Source organism: Myotis yumanensis, unplaced genomic scaffold (genome assembly GCF_028538775.1).
Source record: "Myotis yumanensis isolate MYYU_CA2020_CCGP unplaced genomic scaffold, mMyoYum1.0.hap1 SCAF_2, whole genome shotgun sequence".
In the NCBI taxonomy this organism is placed as follows: Eukaryota; Metazoa; Chordata; class Mammalia; order Chiroptera; family Vespertilionidae; genus Myotis; species Myotis yumanensis.
In genome coordinates this window covers 153,146,017-153,160,674 of record NW_027223753.1, presented here as the reverse complement: position 1 = coordinate 153,160,674, position 14,658 = coordinate 153,146,017, and the positions used below count along the sequence as shown (strand labels likewise).

The 14,658-nt window shown below is 42.6% G+C and overlaps 1 protein-coding gene across 3 annotated transcripts in view; it reads left to right on the top strand.

Moving 5' to 3' along the window:
* Window positions 1-13,676: 13,676 nt before the first annotated feature.
* ZBTB20 (zinc finger and BTB domain containing 20) overlaps window positions 13,677-14,658 on the top strand; it is an 862,593-nt gene continuing 861,611 nt past the window's right edge. For all 3 annotated transcript variants that reach the window (XR_011470308.1, XM_070406230.1, XM_070406231.1), the window contains exon 1: window positions 13,677-13,810. The gene's annotated coding sequence lies outside the window, so the exon portion shown is untranslated. The remainder of the gene's footprint in view (window positions 13,811-14,658) is intronic.

Genomic DNA, 14,658 nt, shown 5'->3' with positions numbered 1-14,658 from the left:
CCACGTCTCTCATTATTACATGAATTCTAATGAACCCTCCTCCTGTCCCCACCGTGAGTCTCTATGGCTGGAAATGAAAATAACTATTTTCAATAAAAACACTAGCCATTTATTATAGCCTCTGCTGTCTTTTGTTGCATGTTGCATGCCTATTTACTGAGATTATCAGCTCTTTGAAGGCAGAGATATTATGTATCTTCCCAAAGGAACTAACACAGTCTTCCCACACATTGAGATCCTCAGGAAGAACATATTAAATTGTAGTGACATGCAATCCCAATATTCTTTCTAAAACCAATTTAAAAATTATCCCAAGCGTATTTGTTATATGCTATTTTAAATAATGACAGTTGAATTCCTTCTTTCAGATGTAGGATGTCCTACAAGATTTCTTCCCAGACAGCAAAAAGAACAGAACACTTTATCTAATCTATTATTTTCTCCTGCATTTAATTTACCTCCACTAGAGATAGGGAGTGAGCCAGCAACGTCCTTAAATCACTACTATGTATTCACAGAACCAAATGTCTGCTGGCAAAACTTTTGTCCCTGGATTCTCTGCATAAATAAAAATCATACTTGGAGGTGAAAAAATACTATGGAGAGGCAGAGTGAGAAATGATGGTGAGCCAGAAACTATCAGGTAAGTGTACTGCCAGCTGTTTGAAGTCTCCACCACTAGCTATACTCACCTTGGGAAATAGAAGTAGGCAGTAGAGTATTATCTCTCAGCCTTCATCTTCACAATGCATTCTGACAGCACACTGGGGGCTCATCGTATATAAGTATACAGAGTAATTCTACAAGGCTTAAGTTTTTCTCAAGTCTGTGATGTTTTGACATTTCAAATGATTAATCTTTGATAGAAAAGATAAATCAAAGGCAGGTTACCTTGGAAGTATTTTATTTAGCAATATTTTTAAATTACATCTCATAACTTTGATCCTTCCCTAGAAGTCTATAGTTAAATCTGAAACTTCTACAGAGTTTTAAAGCTTCAACTTTTAAAATACTCAATAAAGATGCAAGGAAGGCAATAATATATTTTTAAAATGTATTCAGGATCAAATTACTTGTTCCATTTTTTTTCCTAGTAAAGAAAAAGAAAAAATTGCATAAATATTCTTCCTAATACTGGAGACTATCTGTGTCTCCTTTCATTAGAATTAAGTTCCTGTATCAGCCACACATTTCTGACCTCTGAAAGCCATGCTAATTCTTACATTTTAGGAAAGAATTAGGAGAAACTTTTTCTACCAATTTCTCCTAAAACATGATTCATTCTCTTGCAGCATTCATTTCCAGAAAAACAGATATTGCTTCTTTCTGTGTAAGAAACGCTATTGCTATAAATCTCAATTTCCTCTCTCATTGGAAAGTATTATCTAATCTTTTCATATTCTAAATAAAAATTCAGCTGTTAGTGTTCAAGAATTCTAAAATGTAATTTTTCTAGTCTGTGTGTCCATGGCAGCAGACAAGACTAACTTCTATCCAGAATATGAAATAGAGCAATTGGAGATGTGATCTAAAATATATTATATTGCACAACTGTTGCTTGGCTTGCTCCCAAAACTCTTTTCTGCCTATGGAGACCCTTTCATTCTCCACTTTTAGTCCAATGAGGCCTAGAGGAGCCTGAGACTTACATCAGCCAATGGAATTCTCCCAATGGGAACTTCTCCCTCCCCCAGGACTTTTGCTGGAATCGTAGAGAAATATGATTCTGTCCTTCTGTGAATGTGGGCACTATTTTATCTGGTATCCATCTCACCTGTTTCCCCTTATATGGCAGCCTTTTGGCTTGGGTTGGACTGATACAACCCCCAACTCCAGAAGTGTGTTCTGATTAGGATAAGCCAATCAGTGGAGTTCCTATCCGCTTTGCCCTAGAAATTGGTTCCAGCATGGACAAATATCTAAGTTGGTCCTCCACAGAATGAAATTCAGAACTTCTGTCCTATAATCAAGGAGAATTTGTTCTCTTGCTCTCATTGACATGGTGTGCATCTGTGAGGCCTAGGACCAGTTGACATACAAAGAAGGGCTAAGAGAATCCAGAGAGTTTCATCAAACTGCCTCCAAGTGCATTCAAATCACTGCACTACATCTGGACTTCTATCTCTTATGGAAGCTGGTACATTTATTATTTAAACCAGTTTGTGTTGGAGATTATGTATGGCTGATGTTTTTGTTACCATCTTTGCCATACATAATCTCCTGAGACATAGTCCACCTGAGCATAAAGTTAAAGTGGAGAAAAGCAGAGTCAGGAAAGTGAGGAGCAGATACTGATCGCTGGTAACACCCTTTGTGGTTCTTTCTTCAGATGCAAATTAATACAGTATCCTTTCTTATTTAAATCAATTTGAGTTGTGCTTCTTCCACCCTTAAATTTGAAATCCTGACTAATTCAGTACTGTTTCTGGTTTGTACAGTTTATGTTTCCAAGACTGGGTTATTCTCCCATTGAAAGAAGCATTATAAGAACCAGATTTCAAAACAAAACAAAGACATAAATATCATAATCTTTCAGAACTAAGTTGAGTATAATAGAACCAATAGTCAGAAAACCGTAATTTATTATTCAGACAGATCATCAATTTGCTACTTTAAAGGATAGTTCAGGCTAAAAAATAAAATTAGAGAAAAATGGCTTAGATAAATTCCATCCTCCTCCTAATACCTAGTTAAGTGCCCATTCTATATGCTCCCACTGCATGATTATTGTTATCTACATTACATTCCAGGCTCCAAAGAAGATTCAAAGCTCCCTCTCTCCAATGCTACCACCACAACTAAAGAAATATTGTATGGATCAAGGCCAAGAGCACTGCTAGGCAACAGTGCTAATACTTCCAATCTGACACAAGAGGTTTGACATCCCTATGGCTTCATTCTTCTCTCTACAGTCATCAAAAACTCTCTTTTGGTGCTGTCTTGATGGGGTGGGGGGGTCCTCTTTTGGGCTTTTTCTTCTCTCATGCAACTGCTATTGTCAGAGGAGGTTAGCCCCTTCTTTCCAAGCGTTCTTCTACCCCCATTACTTCTAGGCCCTGATAAATGTACAGGATATCAGGGAAGTCAAATAAGCAGGACATAAGTTTGATGGTTAAAATAGAGGTTGAAAGAGAAAGCAGCTTTATTAGATAACATTTTAATCAGCTTATCAAAAAAAAATCTCATAAGTCAATTCTATCCCAAAATAAGGAATACCTCAACTGTAACCTAGCTGTCAGTCACCGTAAACTACTTAACATTCCCTGATTTTACTATATTTTTAACTTTTCTAAGCCTCAATTGCTCATCTGTATTAATGGATACAATATTTGTACTTAACTCATAAAACTATTGAAAAAATTAACTGTACATATAGTCCCTAGGCACACAGTTAGCATTAGGTATTAAAACATATCTCTACCAAGGCCTGTATTAGATTGCGATAGAATTATCATGTTTCTTTTAGTGGACTATGTGATTTGTGAGGGTAGGAGAGTAGAACCTTGACCGATTTGTATTGATACATGCAATATTTAGCAAAATTAGGAAGTTCTGAATAAACATATGTCTAATACATAAATAACTGAATGTTTAGAGTTCAAGACTTCCATTGTTCATGAGGGAGAATGGGAAAATGACTTTTCCTAAAAATATTTAAGCCATATACAAATCATGTTTAAATCACCATATATAAATGCAAATAATAATGTAATAATGTGATAATTTTTAAAAGATGTGCTTTGCATTCCTTCCAAATTTAAATTTTATATTATCTCTGAATTTGAAGGATAGATAGTAGAGGCTACAAAGAAAGCAAGCACTGATCTAGCACATACAGATTAAAGTAAATCAGGGTGTTCATAATGAGAATCAGGAAATAGGTCTGATGTCTTTTCTTCCCTTTCACTTGTTCTTCCTCTTCTCTAGGAAGGGACTCAAATTAACCTTAGGCATATGCACCACTTCTCTTAAACTACTGATTTAGGGAAGCATTAAAATGTTTAAGGATTGACAGGAAGTAGAAGAGTTAGCAAGGTGTTCAGCGAAAAGGCTGTGTATGCAAAAGCAGCCCCAAATGCTAAAGGAGGCCAGAGATCAAAGAACCAGGCAGCCAAGTCCAACTTGTCTGTTAATGGATTCTTTTGTTTTGTTTTGTTTTTGTTAATCCTCACCTGATGATATTTTTTTTTTCCCATTGATTTTTAGGGAGAGTCGAAGAGGGAAAGATAGAGAGAATAATGATGTAAGAGAAACACATCCATTGGTTGCCTTGGGCACAAGCCCCTGACCAGGGCCGGGGCCAAGATGGAGCCTGCAACCAAGGTACATGCCCTTGACTGGAATCAAACCCTGGACCCTTTGGTCCACAGGCTAATGCTCTATACACTGAGTCAAATCAGCTAGGGCTGTTAATGGGTTTAATAGGGAACTTAGGATGGGTCCTAGGCGGCCCTGGACCTTCAGGTCTCTGCATCTTTCACCCTCTGTTAGCCCCCCTTAGGGATGGGCCTAGGTGCTAGAAGAGGAGTGCATGGGTAGTCAGAGGAGACCAAGAAGCCGGATACTGACAAGCCCGGGTGCCAGGGAGAGCTAAGAGTTAGATAATAACTAGGGCTCTTTGCCCCAGAGGATGGAGTAATGGAAATGTCATGACTAGCCTTAAATCTCTGTACACATTTCAGAGTCCACCGAGGGGGGAGAAGAAGAGGTTAAAGGTCCAGGCTCTTTCACACAGAAGTTAAGCCAAAGATTTGCTTCAAATATGGAGTTAGCTTTTCAAGATGGGATCAGCTCTGTCCACACACAAGGGTTGTAATTATATGTTCTTGGACCTCTTTATAATGAACCTTTGCTTGTCCCCCAAATTTAAATCATCCCAATTTCCCGAGAATATAACCACCTATTGTAAGTCCTGAGTCCTGATATGCTTTCAATAGTACCCATCTTTCAACAAAATCCTTGCACGTTTTTAAAGCTCTTGGCTCCCAAACCAGCCTTTTGCCCTATAGTGGCATATCAGTATCAGCCATAATGACAGACGTGTATGGATCAGAGTGAAGAAATTTCATTCAGAATGACAGTACTGCCATCTCACAGTTTTGAACATTATTTTCAAAGTGTATAGTCTATGAAGGTTTGAAGAACATGCTAAACTTAGAAGGTAAGGAAACCATTTTTCATGATGACTTGGTTAAAAACTAGGAAAAACACACACACCCTTGTTTATATATTTACTAGTGGCCTGGTGCATCTTTTATTTTCCTTTAAAATATCCATCTTTTGAACTTTAAAGTTTATCATTATCCCTGTGACATATGTACTTTCCAATGATTTCTCTGAGGATAATTTTTAAAATTTGAATCTCAAAAATGCATTCTGATTTGAAACTTAAAATGTCCCTGGCATTTAAAATATCATTTATTTAGGTGCATTTTTAAATCTAGAAATATTAAAATTCTAACTAAAATATTGAAGAACACTAGAGTTACTAAAAGAGGTTTTAAACAAATTTTCTCTAGAGATTTAATACAGAGCAGATTAATTTTCTGCACAAATAGTTTAGGGATTCAGTTTGAGGAGAGAGAGAGAGAGAGAGAAATGCTATGCTTCTGGCTTTGAAGATAGAGGAGAGGACCATGAGCTAAGGAACGCAGGTGGCCACCAGAAACGAGAAAAGGCAAGGAAATGAATTAATTCTCCCCTGGAACCTCCAGGAGGAACTCAGTCATGTGACACCTTGAATTTAGCTCATTGAGATTGGCTTTGGGCTTCTGATGTCAGGAACTGTGAGATAATAAATTTGTGTTAAGTCACTAATTTATGGTAATTTGTTACAACAGCAACAGTAAACTAATACATTTTCTCTATTAGCTTTCCAATGTATATCAGGTCTATGGACAATTCTTTAACACTAAAAGTGGTTCTCTTAGGCATTCAACGAACAACAGAGCCACAGAGAGGGAAAATCTTGCTGGGTAAATCACATTCAGATGATTGCTCTTTGGTATAATTGTAAATTTTTCCTTAGCTGAACTGTGATTGATCCAGTGACAGAAATTGCAACAGCCTTTAGGGCAATGAGGGAAAGAATTCCATCTTTACTTGAGGATTAGGAAACACAGTGCACATAAAAGGGCTTGTTCTGGTCCAGCATGTGATTAAGGCAAGAAATTCTTCTGATGCAACCACCCATCCATTACATGAATACCCGGAGTAAACTATTTCTCTGTCTTTTTTTTCCTGAACAATCTCTGTAATGAAATAACTGTAAGATTTGAAGTCTAGGTTTGTGAGTCCATAAATTATACTGAGACAGGGAAAGGGGGTTTCTTCACCAATCCTGACCTCTAGGAGATCAGGGTGGGACTATTTATAGTGATACATGTGTCAGGCACTAGAGTATATTTTAGAGAGAGAGGTCCATCAGTTTTCAAAGCAATCCTGGATGAAAGTAACAGCATCAGTAGAAGTCCTGGTGAATAAACCAGATAGATACTCTGGTCATGATACAGTAAGTAGGAATGACACCTTGCACTCAATAAGCATCTCTGAGAATCTTAGACTTTCATTGGGACATCCTGAGTTGGGATGAAAGACATCTATGGCCCTATTTGATGATGGTTGGGAATTTTTAATTTGAATATTAAAAGATATGTGACCTGGTTTTGTATGCTTTACTTGGTAAATTGATATATATTCATTCATCGAGGTTCCAGTCATGATGGAATGGTTAATTGCAGACTAATTTTATGCCAGAAACAACTATAAAAGCTGAATAAAATATAAGTATATAAAACATTTGTTTGAAGACAACTGATGCAGTGTTTGAGGAGCTATGATTCCTGAGAGAAGGAAAGCATAACAAGGAGAGCTTTAAAGTCAATCTGGCCTTTTCTCTGAAGCATTTACTAATTCACAAAATGAGGAAATAAGTTCTGAATAAAAAGGTACAGGCTTGCCCTAGTCAGTTTGGCTCAGTGGATAGAGCATTGGTCTATGGACCGAAGGGTCCCGGGTTCGATTCCGGTCAAGGGCATATACCTCAGTTGCAGGCTCAATTCTGGCCCTGGTTGGGAGGCAACCAATCAATGTGTCTCTCACATTGATATTTCCCTCTGTCTTTCCCTCTCTCTAAAAATCAACAGAAAAACAAAAACAAAACAATAACACTTCACATCTGTAAAAAAATAAAAAAGCTACAGGCTCACTGGGTAGAGGCAAGAGGGGATAGGGTTTGACTCTGCCAAAGCGGTTGAAATTTGAGGGGCAAAATTTCAGAAAGAAATGACAGATAACTTGATTTTCTCTTGAGGAGTTTGTGAACTTTAAGATGTATATGCACAGAGTAACACCAACAAATCCATCAGGAAACAGCAGCTATGAAGCTAGAGCTGAGCAGACATTTCTTGCTAGGGATACACAGGATGGAGTTCAGAGAATACTAAAATAGAGGAGAAATTGTAAATGCCCAGACTTTCATTTGAGACCCCAGAAAGGCGATGTCTATGGAAATAAATCTGCCTGGAACAGACTTGCCCAATTAAACATTAATGCCAACCTTCCTCAGGATTATTGTGATCTACCTGCATCCTATGTGCCTCCCAAAAGAAAACTTATTGCCATAAATGTTCATTAAATATCTAGAATTCAGTAAAAAATTACGGGGCATGCTTAAGAACAGGGATGACTGACTCAAAGAGAAAAGCAATAGAAACACGTCCACAGGTATGGGAGTTTTACTTAGATAAGTATTTTATACTAAACTAGAGGCTCGTTCACTCCGGGGGCGGGGAGGAGTCCCTCAGCCTGGCCTGTGCCCTCTCACAGTCCAGGACCCCTCAGGGGATGTCCACCTGCCTGCTTAGGCCTGCTCCCCAGGGGATCAGGCCTAAGCTGCAGTCGGACATCCTTAGTGCTGCTGAGGAGGCAGGAGAGTCTCCTACCACCACCACTGCACTCACAGCTATCAGCCCAGCTGTGGCTGAGAGAAGCTTCCCCTGTGGGAGCACACTGACCACCAGGGGGCAGGTCCTTTGTTGAGCGTCTGCCTCATGGTGGTCAATGTGGCTCATTGCCACCAGTTGTTCTGCCCTTAGGGTCAATTTGCATATTATCCTTTTATTATATAGGACTAGAGGCCCAGTCCACGAATTCGTGCATGGGTGGGGTCCCTTGGGGTGGCCTGCGGCGATTGGGCAAAATGTGCAATCCAACACTGCCTGCAGCTCCTATCTGCCGCTCCTGCTCATCCCAGCCCCACTGTGCCTGCTGTGGGCTCACACCCAATCAGTCCTGATCAGGAGAGGCTCGCACCACTGTAGCAGTGCTTGCCAGCCATGATCCCTGCATCTGGCGCCCTCCTGAGGGGAGTGGCCTGCGGGATTGAGCTGAAACTGGCTCTCCTACATCCGCCAAGGGGTCTGGATTGAGAGAGGGTGCAGGCCAGGCTGAGGGACCCCACCAGTGCATGATCCGGGCTGGGGAGGGACCGTGGGAGAGCTCCAGGGCGTGTTCAGCCCAGTCTCTCCCAGTCCTGATTGGCTGGACCCCAGCAGCAAGCTAACCTACTAGTTGGAGCGTCTGACCCTGGTGTTCAGTACATATCATAGTGAGTGGTTGAGCGGCCTTAGCATATCACTAGCATATTACGCTTTGATTGGTTGAACAGTTGACTGGTCACCAACCGGACACTTAGCATATTGGGCTTTTATTATGTAGGATAAGCATATTTCGTATGTTTAGATTAAGAGGGAACGATGGAAAATTTCAGCATAGACATGACTCCATCAACAGGAATCGAACAGAAATTCTATAACTGAGAAATACTGTATTTGAAATAAAAACTTTAGTATGTGAAAATTTTGCCTCCAGATAGGATGGAGAAGATAGCAATAGGCCATAACGCCACTTGAACTAAAAAAAAAAAAATCAGATAAATTACAAAAACTGTTAGAAACACCAGAGACTTGTGGACACAAAGAGGAATTAATGAATTAAAATACCAGAGAATCAGAACATGCACAGACTCAACAGATACTTCCCCAGGAAATAGTTGGCAAATTCAGCTTACCTCTGCAAATCCAGTAAGACATCAAGGGCTTTAGACTTCTACCATATTGTGCATTTGGGGGTTCAAGGAAAATTTTATATAAGTCTCCAGGGACAGAAAAACTTGTATCACAGGTGGATTTATGGAAATCTTCCTTTTGCTGCTTTAAAGGCAGTTGTCTAACCTTAATTATTGGCAGGTTGTCCTAACACATTTTTATGATTAACTCAGTTTTACTTCACTCTGAAAGAAAGGCTCATTTTTCTCTTAATATCCTTTTACTGGCTATTATCTGCTCAAATTATTGGTGAGAACTTGTATAGAAAAGTCGTCCCTGTCTTTTGAGTAAATGGCAAAAAATATCAAGGAATGTGTATTTCATATCTGTTGTGCGTGAGGAAGGGTGGCAAGTTCTCTAATACATCCTTCAAAGACCATCTCAAAAATTGTCTTCCATTAAGATTTTCCTGATTTCCTATCCTTTACTCCTCAGGATGTAAATAGTATTTCTTTTCTGATCTCCCATAGCACTTTATTTATCATTAAGACTCTTCTTGTCCTGGCCGGTTGCTAAGTGGTTAGAGCATTGATCTACAGACCCAAGGGTCATGGGGTTGATTCCCAATGTATCTCTCTCATGTGGATGTTTCTTTCCCTTTCTCAACCTCCTCTCTCCCTTCTACTCTCTCTAAAAATCAATGGAAAAAGTATTCTAGAATTAGGATTTAAAAAACCCACAAACTTCTTATGTTGGCTAGTAACATAGATTCCCCCCCCCCCCCCCATATATGTCTAATTAGTGCCCTTATTGGAATCTAAGCCCCTTGAGAGCATGATCTAATTTGATTAACTTTTGAATTCAGTATAGTGATGAATACAGTGTATTATACATATTCCCAAATTCTTAAGAGTTAGGCATTATCTTTTCTACATTCCCACTTTGTACTAGTATATACCACATATGTACACAGCATATTTTATCCCTTTACTTCTCTCCCAATACACAGTAAACTCTTTGCAGAAAAATGCCAAATCTTATCTATCTTTAGTTTCTAAGTTCTTTGCACTTTTTAAAAAATATGTTTTTGATTTTTAGAGAGAGAGGGAGGGAGAGGGAGAGATGGAAACATTGGTGTGAGAGAAACAACATTGATCTGCTGCCTCCTGCACACCCCATACTGGGAATTGAGCCTGCAATCCATTCATGTGCCCTGACCAGAATAGAACCAGTAACCTCTTGGTTCATGGGTCGATGCTCAACCACTAAGCCACACTGGCCTGGCAGTTTTTAGCACTTTTAAATGCTCAACAAATATATCTAATATGAATAATATGCACTTAATATTTTTAATGAATGAGTACATAGCATTTTGAAGAGAGGCAGACAACTTGAGTTTGACATTTAAAGTCAAAGTGTCCTCATTTGTAACATAGGCAAAGCTCATTTACTACTAGTTTGGCATCTTTTGAAGCACTTTTGAAGCTTTAGAGTGTATTTAGGATCTGTAAAGGCACTGGGTTAAGGGACTAATGAAAATTCCTTGTAAAGTCTTTTCCTAAGCAATCATCATTTTTAATTTCTATCAATCATGCCTTTATCATTCTTCCAAACTTCCTTAGTACATCATTCATATTGTATCCTTTTCCTCAATTCTGCTAATTGCTAACCAAGAAAACATGTCTTTTGCCTCAACATAATTATGGAATTCTTGCTACAACTTTTGTGATATTTGTATTTCCGTATGTGTGGGATTGATGGCTGAGGTATATGTGTATGTAACGTAAAGATAAAGACTGATATAGATAGAGCATTCTAACCCAGATTCTAGTATCAGGAGAACTGGACATAACCACCATCTCTTACAGGGGCAGTAATGTCTAAGGCTTCACATTAGAATATTTTACACTAATTTCTTAATGTCCTACTGTTATAATCCTAACAACTGTCATGGCAACACACTGAATACCTTTAAAAACTTGTTGGAAAGGATAAGTTTTAAGGAGTATTTAGAGTCACCAGTGCCCCTTGGAAAAATTATGGGAATAACTAAATTTTGTTAAATTTTACTTAACTTTCTAATTTGAAACTGATTATTGTGTATGTAATACTTATTACAGTCACTACCTACGTGATGTAGTGACATCACTTTTTAGCTAAGATTTATACATAAATTCTAAAATGTTTCAGCTTACAGACTCAACAGAAATTTGCACACTTTACTGGACTTCAAATTTGACAGCTGATGCAATAATTTTGTAAATTCTGAGGCCCTCATACATATATTCCACAAAAAATAGATCTAATAGCATTTATGAGGTTAAGGCCTTTTACATATTTTTTCACTAGGGCCAATTTATTTTGTTTAAGTTCTGCCAAAAATCCCCTAATCAAAGCCAGGCCTCTGGCACTTCCTTGTAAAATCCAATTTTAGCAAGAACCCTGCTAAGTCAGTTTAGCAAAACCACTCCCAACCCACCCCCACATCTGATTCCCCTTGCATCATCGGGTTCCTCATCCTCCACCTTCCCTCAGGTGATGTCTGATCACTCTAACCTGTCCTCAGCAAGAATCCTGTTAGGTTGGTTTAGCTGGAATTCCATCCACTCCCTCCCTTACCTCTGTTTCCTTGGTAATTTTCCATTCACTGACCTCCCCCCACCCCTGCTCCTTGGCTAAAATTTCCACTTGCCCATACTGTCTTGGGAGTCCAGGAAAATCTCTCTCCTGCACCGCAAAATTCTAGCGGCACTGATCCCCATTGATGGCCCTGAATAGAGTCTGCCTAACCATTTTTTGACAAGTGCCATCAACAATTTTTTTCTTGAATGCATGTTGTGTCCAAGGAAGCCTAGGATAAAATTCAGAGGATTTAACACACGTCTATTGGAAACGATACATCAGATGCATATCCTATAATAATATTGTTTTAAAATGGCAAATACAGAGTATACTGTTTGCATGCGTGCTATCTTTTCAAATTTAATTTATTGGAGTGACACTGGTTCACAAAACCCATACATGTTTCAAGTGTACAACTCAATAAAACCTTAGCTGCACACTGCACCTGCGTGCCGACCGCCCCAAAGCTCTTTCTGTCCCCATCCCTCCCCCCCATCCCCATCCCCATCCCCTCTGCCCTCCGCCACCTGGACCCCACCTCCCTTTCCTTGGGGCTATCACTACACTGATGGATGCCGTTTTTTGATCAAGCCCCTTTATTGCTATCCAAGTTCCCCAAAATGTCCAACATCTTATTTTGGCAGGATTGTGTGTTTTTTCCTTGTAGAGTGAAAGAAGATTCCCCTTCTCCCCCAATAGCCTTTTTAGGAATCCTTTTTAGGAATCTTCCTTGAGCCCCCCCGCTCCCCCCTCCATGCCTGAGGACTGGATCAACACTTGGTAAGAATCTGGCTCTGGGGAGTGCTGTGCTGAGTGACGAATGGACGAGGGTGAAGGTTTTAGGGAAGCATCTGAACCGCATTTAATTTTCCGTGTTGCTTTATTTGGTCCTTAGCCCCGAGGATATTGAATCTTGCGGGCTCCAGTAGGGTCGCTGGTGCTTCAGGCGTTCAGTAATACGACACGTAATCTGCCTTTCCCGTTAGGATAACATCCTCATTTACACGAAGGGCGGCTTGTTCGGAACTGTTGTACATGGCATGCTTCTAAACCTCCGGAGCGAACACATTTTTCCCTTGGAGCGCTGGCTCCGCTTCCGCGGCCTCCGGTGACCTCCCGTCTTGGCAACCTGCGCCCCGCTCCGCAGGAATCGAGCCTGACCCTGGACGGCCCCGGGCGCTGCCGCCTCGCCAGACCCCCCTCTCCTAGGTCCCGCCCACCGCCCGGGACCTCGCTTCCCTCCGGCTGCCTCCGCCGTTGGCGATGGCGACACCACCTCCTCCCCTACCGGCTCCCCCCGAGCCCGCCGCGCCAGACAGCGGGTAACCGCCGCCTCCGCTGGGGCACCCCGGCTCCACAGGCCTAGCGCGCTCCAGACACCTGTCTCTCACTGGTCACCGCCGCTGCCCCTCACCCCGCCGTCCCCTCGGCAATTGGACCCAGGCGGCCCTTCGTCATCCCCGGCCTCTCGTGGAGTCCCGCCTCCGTCGCCGGGTCATTTAAGTTTATCACAAATAAATAAATAAAGGAGGAAATAGAAATGCGTAGAAAGTAAAAGCAGCCGGGAGGGGGCGGGGGCGTGGAGGGAAAAGGGGGAGGAGGGGCGGAGGACAGCCAAACTTTATAGTGTCTGTTGTTGACCAATCACGGGTCACTCCAGTCCGGTCCGATGGGCTTTCTCAACCAATAGCCTCCCACCTCTAGGATCACTGAACAACCAGATGCGACTGACCTCTCCAGACTGGGGGAAGGTGCGGCGAGGGGGGGGCGGAGTTGGGAGAGTGTTGACCAATTGCCTGTTAACAGTCTTCTGAGCGAAGTTTCGACGCCCCAATAGGTGTTTGAGATAGCGGATTGGGCTTCTTCTAGCCCAATCGACGGTGGTACAGATGAGGGGAAAGGAGGTGGGGCGGGGACAGAGAGGGGCGGAGAAGGAGTGCATTTTGTTTATGGGCGGCAACCTCACGAGGAGCGTCCCATTCTTATAGGCTCACTGAAGCTGAGAGTGGCAGCAGAATCACCCAATAGTGGGGGGATAGAGAGGGTTCGCGGCGTGAGGCGCCCAATGTGGACCTTCTGCCGAAGAAGTAAGGGCGGGGAAGTTTAGGAGTTGAGGAAAGAAGATTAAAGAGCGCGAGGAGGTAACGCCAAAAACTCTAATTTGTTGCTGGGCGGGCGGGAGGGAGGGGTGTGTGCTTACGGTGGGGGATGAGGCGCCCGCGAGGCGCTGGGAGTCGGGGGCGGCGGGACGGGGAAGGAGGGGAGTGGGGTGAGGTCGGTAGGGGGAGCGAGCTGGCGCGGCGAGCCCGCGGGCCGTCGGCCGGCAGAGAGCGCGCGCCCCTGCGCCCCGCCCCGCTCGCGCCTCCTCTCCCCGGGCGCCCCTCCTCGCGTCCGGCTGTGGCGACGTCCTCACCCGACCCGGCTGGGAGGAAGGGAGCGCGGGAGGGTCTCCGGTTCCAGGAGCGGGCGGGGCGTCCTGCAGCTGGAAACGCGTGTTCTACCTACTTCTTTCCACTCCTTGCGCCTGGAGCTGCCGCTTCCAAGAAGAGGAGCCGAGGGCGACTAGCCTGGGCTCCGGAGCTGCTGCTAAAAGCGTCCGCTTGTCTTCCGCCCCCTTCCCCCTGCCCCCCCCCCCCCATTGCCTTGGCCCTTGCGGGCTCTGGAGCGTCTGCAGAGAACTGGGGAGCGGGACATGTCCTGGCCCCAGAGCCGCTGGACGCCTCTCCAGACCTCGGGGCTACCGGCCCCCGCCTGCTTCGCTGCTGCGACTAGAGAGGAGGGGGCTTGGGGAAGGAATACACACCTTCCCTTCTCGGCTCCTTCGGGCTCCTTTGAAAACATTAAAACATGTTGACTCTTTTTCAGTAGCTGAGATAAAAACGGTTGGAAGCCTTGTGAGAGTTTAAAAGCAACGCACTCTATTACCCTGTGGGATGCATGGCTTTAAATCTGTGTGGGTTTCTGGTCCTCTCGCACCCCCCAGCCCACG